The following is an 8281-nucleotide window of genomic DNA, read 5'->3' on the forward strand; positions in this document are numbered from 1 at the left end:
TCCACTCCGGTCCACGGTTCGGGCTCCCTGGTTGTCCCTGCCTTCTGGTCCTTGCCAGCTCAGGCTTCAGTGTAATGGTCCTCGCATGGAGGCCAGGTACTGTCTGCTCCGCTGGAAGCATGTGCCTCGCCCCCTGTCTCTCGTACGACCCACTATCAGTTCCTGTCTTGAGTGATGGCTCCCTGATCAAAACCCCATGTCCTCAACATCCAGGCAATAAAAGGTATAACAACAACATGGACATATAATGCAGTTATGGGGGCCATAGACCACACAAATAAAATGTATTCGCTATTGATTCCTTACTGGTTGCCATTTAATCTGGAGTGAATCAGCTGTGCCACTAGGGGGCGGCAGAGATTCAGGGATGTTGAACACTGTTACCTTACCTTCACTGCTGATGAAGTCGTTGATTCTTTCAACTCTGTTGAACCAGTGAAAAAGACACCATGGCATTTCCTTTCAACCTGGCTTTTCCTTTCTATCCTTCTCTCTGCTGGCTGTCCTCTACCACCCAGTTGCTCTGTCCAACTCAATGCCCATTTTTGTATGTATCATCATTTCAGCTCATACTCAGTCCTTCACCTGTTAGATACAAAGACTTGTATTCTTGTTTTCTATCAAATGTCATCAGACCTGAATAAAGTGACCCCCTGTTCATGTTGCATTACATAACTGTAATAAGACCATCCATTGTGGAATGTGCGAGTGTGTGTATGTGGGTTTAGGGTGTGTGTGTGTGTGTGTGTGTGTGTGTGTGTGTGTGTGTGGTGTGTGTGTGTGTGTGTGTGTGTGTGCATGTGCGTGTGCGTGTGCGTGTGCGCGCGTGTGTGTGTGTGTGTTGATTCCTCTGGATGCTTGAGTCCTGTCCAGAGCAGCCCTCGCCCCCCCTCCCCCCCCCTCAACATTTTTAAGACATATCCACACTCACTTTCAGAACATAATTCTACATGTGAACCAGTCCATACACATTTGTGGGTCTCGTCGAGCTCTGTCCAATGTGTACCACAGCTGATGTGTGAAATAAAAAGGTCTGTAAAATGTGGATGTGAATATAGCCTATACACCTGTAGATGGTGATATGCTTATCAAAGGATGTGAGTTTTAGACCCCAGAAGGCAATTCACATTGTGTGTACCTCAAAATGATGTGTTTTGTAAAATGATATCCAAAACTTACTTTCAGAACAGAATTTGAGAAACTAGTCAGTGTAGGTATTGACTAATGTGTTTGTGTGTTAACACAACTCAAGTATTCGTTTCTCTTCTCCCCCTTCCATCTGTGTTTCATTATTTTCTCATGATCTTTAAAGACCTTTCTTCCTTAAACCTTGATCTTGTCCTCTGACATTGTCTGGGCAGTATGGCCAATCACAGTTTTGGGGGCGTCTATCACTGACTATTTGATGCCTGTTTTATTACCCTGACCAATCATGGTCCTACGTTTTGAAGAAGAGAGCGTGTAGAGTCAGGACACTGTACCTGTCTCAACAAGAGGTAGCGGCACTGGAGAAAAACATATAGCATAAAATATGGTTATTATTAGTTGCCTTTTAGACACAGAGTTGACACAGCCAACGGTTTGTAACACAACAGTTTTTTATTAATTATTGGTCAATTGCAACTGGCAGATACTTTTGTACCAGGGTGCTGGTACTTACAACTATGTTAGCAGAGTCTGCCTTGTCAATTAATACCATTGGTCAAATATAAAGACATTAGTTACAAAATACATTTGGCGGTAGATTATAATTCTATAGGGTGCAATACATTGGTTTTTGAATGGATTGGTTTTTTTTTGGTAGCGTGTAACGTTAGCTTATCCCGCTGGTGGCGTGACAATAGCGGTCTTTCGGAGTGCCAAACGCACAATGCATTTGTTTCAGAGGACGCAATCTACACCAGCTATGACACAAGTGCTGGCAGAACCTCACACAGCTCACTCATTCACTGCTCAGCACAAGTGTAGACTGTGAAATGTTCGTGTGTGTGTGTCTTTGTGTTCCTGTGTGTGTGTGTGTGTGTGTGTGTGTGTGAGTCAATATGTGTGTGTGTGCATGCGTGGAGGTGTGAATGTGTGTGTGTGTGTGTTGTTTTTGTGTGTGTGCGTGTGTCTATGCATGTTTGTATGTGTGTGTGTGTGTGTGTGTGTGTGTGTGTGTGTGTGTGTGTGTGTGTGTGTGGTGTGTGTGTGTTTGTATGTGTGTGTGTGTATGTGTGTGTGTGTGTGTGTGTGCGCGCGCGTGTGTGTGTGTTTGTGCATGCAAGGGTATGCGTGAGTCTCTTTTTTGTGCGTGTGCGATTAGTCTGTAAGTTTGTACGCGTATCTTTTTGTATGTGAAGGAATGTGTAGGCACATGAGCCCGTGCATTTATGAGATCTCCATTTCATCCTGGATTCACTGCTGCGAGGCGTTACGGGCCATCTGTTTGGTGGATGAGAGAGCCGGTGGACAGCAGTCGGACCTCCTCAAAGATTGTTTTGTTGGGCTTTTTTTCATTCACACTAGAGAAATTCTTTTATGAGAAGATCAGCTCTAGATCTGGGGGAAGCTGCTTGAGCCAAGTGTCCATATGGTCACAGTATATGCTTTCTTTTTTATTTCTTTTTTACACCCTTTTATGAAATGCTCCCTTTGTGAGGCCTCGAAATCTGTGATGAAGCTGAGTAAAGAGGGTCGAGAAACGGGTCACTGTAGAGCAGTGGTGCCAAACATGTGGGTCGCAGGCCACGTTTCACATGGAGTCCCATAGCTCGATTTCTACTGTGCAATATAACATATAGCTGCTGTTGAAGGCATTGAATATATTGAATATCAATGACAAGCGGGCCATGGACAGGGCATCAGCTGCAAGCCATCAGGAGAGTCTGTCTGCCTTTGTTGAAGAAGAAACTTCCCTTCCATTGAGCCCGTGATCAGGCACGGCTGATATGCATATGGGATTGCGGCCGATTGACTGTAGTCAATCCGTAAAGGTTCAACAGATGCAGATTACTATAGCACGAGCGGTGGGCGTATGTTCACTGTGACATAGATATTACGGGCTAACATAATTTAAGAAGTTGGGGTCACAACTATTTTCTAAATTACAAATCTGCCAAAAAAGAGTGGTAAACCGTGGCAGTCCTTAGTTTTTAAGGGAAGACCACATTTTTTTACTCCAGCAAAAGCAAGTTTATCAATCATAAGATTGAGTTATACAAAAACGATGCACCTGGCCACACAAAATAATCCCTTTCAGGTGGCAGCTACAGCGCGTAGGACCCAGCCTCAACGCCTGGGGGAGAGAATCCGAACGGACATTCTATATATAAGCTCTGCTAATCATGCTCATCTCTTGCAGCTGTGTTTGCTCCTCTAACAAGCCACACCTGGCTCCCCACCTACGGCCAAAGCCTTAGCCACATCCCCCCCCCCCCCCCCCCCTTTGTGCCGCAAGGCCAAATCTGCTCCTACAACAATTTGAGGCTGTAGGCAAGGAGAGCAACATCTAATGAAATCAAAACGAAATGAAGAAGGACAAATGAGACAGCTTCAGTGCTTCTCATCCGCTTTGCCCTGCTCCCCCACCCCCAGCCCATCTCTTGATCAGCGGCCGTTATCCAGTCTCATAAGACCCGCTACGGTCCAGATGGTCAATTATCACGGCAGATCCTATTGAATCAGACCAGAAGGAGTCCTCCATTAATCAGCACAAAGACTCCAGCAAAACTCAATTATCCTCCCTTCTAAGTGTCCTCATTGGTGGAGATTATTAACGAGCGCCGCGCTAATGAACTAATGGGGTTGGTGTGCATCTTGTTATGGCCCTCCTCTGGTGGTCATCTGTTGTTGGCCCATTATAGTTGCTAATGTGCATGAGCGTGGTGAGCTCGTTCATCTGCTTGATGGAATTAGGTGACGCACTAGACAATTGAATATTTCAGATGTTGTGGATGTATTTCTAGCTAGTGAATTGCGCTGACAACCATCACTACTAACCGGTAAACTCTTTGGCATTTGAGAACACTTTAACTCAAACAAATACTTTTGAGCTGTTTCATCATTTGGGATGGAGTTCTTATTTCATTTCACACAAAATGAAATAGGCCTACCTTTTTTTAATTTTAATCCTTAATTCAAATGTATATACTGTAATATCCAAAGCAAATGGTAAAATGGCAGCCATGAGCTAGAGCAGTCCACTACTGACTGCAAGCTAACTGCTAATGATGCTAACGCAACATTCCACTGATGTGCATGTATTATCATGTATAGAGTGGCGAAGTCACGCCCTTTCCGGTAGAGCCCATGGGACCTATAAGATCGAAGGATATGAATGGGTTTCAATGGAGAGAAAGTAATTATCTTCTGGTCCCAGTCATTATATGCCCCGGATTACACATATGTTTTCTTGTGGATTTAAATGATAATTTTTCAGGTCAAGAGTTTGACCATTTATTGTGCAATTGTTCAGTTAAAAGCTGTAGAGAAACACAATCAGAAAGACTACGCGTCTCGTATGTGACGTCACGCTCCCTGCGACTGGCGTGGACAAGACCGAAAATCTCCCCATCGGCATAACTGAAACGTCCACATGCCCCGATTTATAATGTTTTTTTCACCTCTTTCGATGCTTTTATCCTCCCCTTGGAAAAAAGCGGTGAGGTGGAGCAGAGAGATCGCCATGCCTGTACCGGAGTTCCAAGTGCGGGTGGGGACGTAAATCATTCGCGTCGAGAACAGCAAAGAGCTGTAGCAAAGCGGCCTCACAAAAAAACAATTTTGTAGTTTTCTTTGCATTAAAAATGATCATTTATATCCAAAAACAAAATAATCCAGCACATATAAAGACTGGGACCAAAAAATAATATTTTTTTTTCCATTGAACCCATTATTATTTTTTGATTTTTTTCATTATTATTTTTTTCGAGTAGAGCCCATGGGCTCTACCGGAAGGGGCGTGACTTCGCCACTCTATTATCATAATCAGCAGTGTGTACACTGCTTAACAAATTTTGTATTATATTCATCTCGAACAAGTGCCACAAAATATTTCTTGATCTGTACTACACCAGGTTTCTATATATAAAGTATATGTATCCTTTGACTTCCATCCATTGCCCTCTTATTTCAAAGAGCTTCTTGGCATCAATCTGCCACAGATGTTGAGACCCACTTCTTATGCCTCGTTCAAATGCTGGCCATGTCTTTCGGTAAATATCACAAATTAAAATAAGAACTATACCCTCCTCTCTTCTTGTTCTGACACTACATTGATACTCAACAAGCTGTCCAACCATTGTCTTCCTTCTTTCATCACAATATGAATACGAACTGTGTATATTCTAATGTGAGACGTTCAAAAACAGCAGACCTTTCAGAGTCGCAGAGAAAACTGATAAAATACATGTTCCTGGTCTCAACCTGAAATTTATGACACACACGTTCCGAATGATTTAATGTTATGAGTACCCAATGTTTATGTTTTTGTGGGTGTGTCTCCGCAATCGTGCAGGCGTGAAATCTCTCTATTTCATACATAACCACTGGCGCACAACTCGACGTAACCATGGCAGCAGTTGCTACCACAACATGTGTCTTGCACGATGCCCCTGTTCTGTAACCACCGTACGTGGAGTTAAAACAGCAGTGACCCAACAGTTGGCATCGACCACAACTATGCGTTATTATGGGATGCTGAGGGTCTAGTCTGAGAAAATGTTGGCCCACCCAAGTATTTCATCTGGCACTTGATGAACCATGTGTAACATAGTCATAAACTCACATACAGACGCATGCACGCAGACACACACACACACAAGACACACACACCCACACACACACACACACACACACACACACACACACACACACACACACACACACACACACACACACACACGTACACACACACACACACACACACACCACACACACACACACACACACACACACACACACACACACACAGACTTACACGCAAAGGCATACACACACGCACACATGCACAAAGGCACACAATTTATAACTCATAAAAGCTCTATTCATTTGGCATTTGTTTAAAAGGTGATGGTCAATTCAGACCCCGATTGGCAGTTTTTGAGTGAGTAGGTGAGAGATGTGTCTCCACTTTTGGGGAGTCTTTCGGAGACGGTAACACACTAATAACATTTAGAACCCAGCAGGTCAAGGTTCCATAAGCTGTAGAACCGGGACCTTTAATTATATGATCTTGGTAGTAAGACCAAATCCTTCACCTCATTTGTGTTAATAAAAAGAGTTTAAAACATAAACAACTTTGGAAGTTTGGCTCACTTAACTTCTGGAACTACATAGTTAATGATTAAATGTTTCCTAACAAGCAGTAGTCTGTAAAAGTGTTACCATTAGAAATTGTATTCATGGCCTTGGTGAATATTTAGCGACATTGTGTTGTCTTAAAATAAGTTGTTTGGCTCTTCTCAAGGCTAGCTTTTGTGGTAACAGCTTTGTTTTTATGTTTATTATAGTGTTGACCTTGGATATAATGTGTAGAGGTTATTATGATGTCCTGAAAGAGTTGCCAAAGTGGCTTAGGAAAAATTTGCCATTGCATACACACATTAAAGACTCAAGTCTTCCACTCTCTACTAAAGTGCCTTCCTTATAGAACACCGGTCAAATTATAATCAGGGTGCAGTATATTTTACATTATTTACTCCTGTTCAGATACATGTAAATATAACAATATTATTTTATCAATGAGAATGTTTTTAATACCTTAATGTTGTAAGAATATGATCCAAGGATATACAACCACAAAATAAATAAATGATGTATTGGCATTCTGGCAAATTCTGATCCCAACCCCCTCCGTCATGGGAAAATTGACCCAATAATCTGACTCTTGTTTTCCACTGTTAGTGAAAACCAAACCAAATCTAGCTGAACAGTGCATGTAGTTAAACTGCTGGTCGTACCACAGGGCAATTTTCCCTCATTCATTGCTACTAGCGTCTGGTGTCCATCTACATCCAAAACGTCTCTATTTCGTAAAAATAAATAAATATATATTTTAATTTTTATCTGGGCATGCGTCTCCGCTGACTCGCGTGAATCCGATATCCTGGTTTTTCAAAGCGTGTTCATTGTGTTGTGAGCTTGTGTACCCACCTGTCTGATATCCATCATCGGCACGAGGGGCCTGGACTCTGTTTCATGGTGAAGTGGCACCGTGGTTACATTTTCTGCACCGTGCTGTAGTGCACATGGTCGGAAATGCGTTGTATACGCAAGCACTTTACTGTTTTGGTTGTAGTTAAGTACTGTGCCTCGCTTGGTGCCATATTTGTCTCAGCCCTGTCAGCAGGTAGGTGGTCTGGAGTCTGTACTTGGTTGGCAGGGACGTGAGAAATGAAAGCATACTGGCCCTCTCTATTTCCTGTTGCTGTTTAAAGAAAAGGGGCTCGCAGAATCTCGTTAGATGGTTGGTGGATGCTGAATTAACAGCAGGGCCACTGATTTTCTGTGTGCGGTGGACTTTGAGGGATTTTGCGTTTGGGAAAGGCATAAAAAGATTGTAATAAGGGAAACACTCATTCAAGGACAACCATCCGAGATCTGGTAATAATCAAAACAAATAAAACAAAAACAGTTGCTTGTGAACCATACGAGCGTATTGCATGAAGGGCCACACATTGGGGAATGGTAAATGGACTGAAATCGTAAAGCGCTTTCATAGTTCTTACATTAACACACAAACACACACAAACAAACACACACACACCAACACACTCCACAACACACACACAACACACCACACACACACACACACACACACACACAACACACACACACACACACACACACACACACACACACAGACACACACAAACACACACACACTTTAACACATACAAGATGGTGTCAACCATGCCAGGTTACCATTGGCAGGTTAGAACGGGTTTATGGTTTAGGTACCCCATAGACCAGCAGCCCTCAGGTAATTACCATTTATTCATGTCGCAAAAGCTTCAATCGAAAGCGACTTGCAGTGGATTCAGATGCAGATCAGAGCCGACGGGCACCACAACACATTTCTCCACATTGATTTCACTTTACCGGCAATACTAGTTCACATTATATTGATGATTTATGTTGAAATGTTTTTGGAGTGTGCCGTGTAGCTCCCGCCCTGCAGATGATTTATTTCTTGCCGGTAACTCTACGGCAATAAACGTGTGGAAGACCTTCCCTGTGAAATAAACAAATGAATCAAAGATGAGACATCGGTTTATTTGTTACAACCTCAGTTGAGAAT

The 8281-nt window shown here is 42.9% G+C and overlaps 1 protein-coding gene across 4 annotated transcripts in view; it reads left to right on the forward strand.

Annotated features, from left to right (window-relative positions):
* Positions 1-8281, forward strand: part of pdlim5a (PDZ and LIM domain 5a) — a 57281-nt gene that overhangs the window by 40773 nt on the left and 8227 nt on the right. The window lies entirely within an intron of this gene.

The sequence above is a fragment of the Gadus chalcogrammus genome, chromosome 6, assembly GCF_026213295.1.
Source record: "Gadus chalcogrammus isolate NIFS_2021 chromosome 6, NIFS_Gcha_1.0, whole genome shotgun sequence".
Classification (NCBI taxonomy): domain Eukaryota; kingdom Metazoa; phylum Chordata; class Actinopteri; order Gadiformes; family Gadidae; genus Gadus; species Gadus chalcogrammus.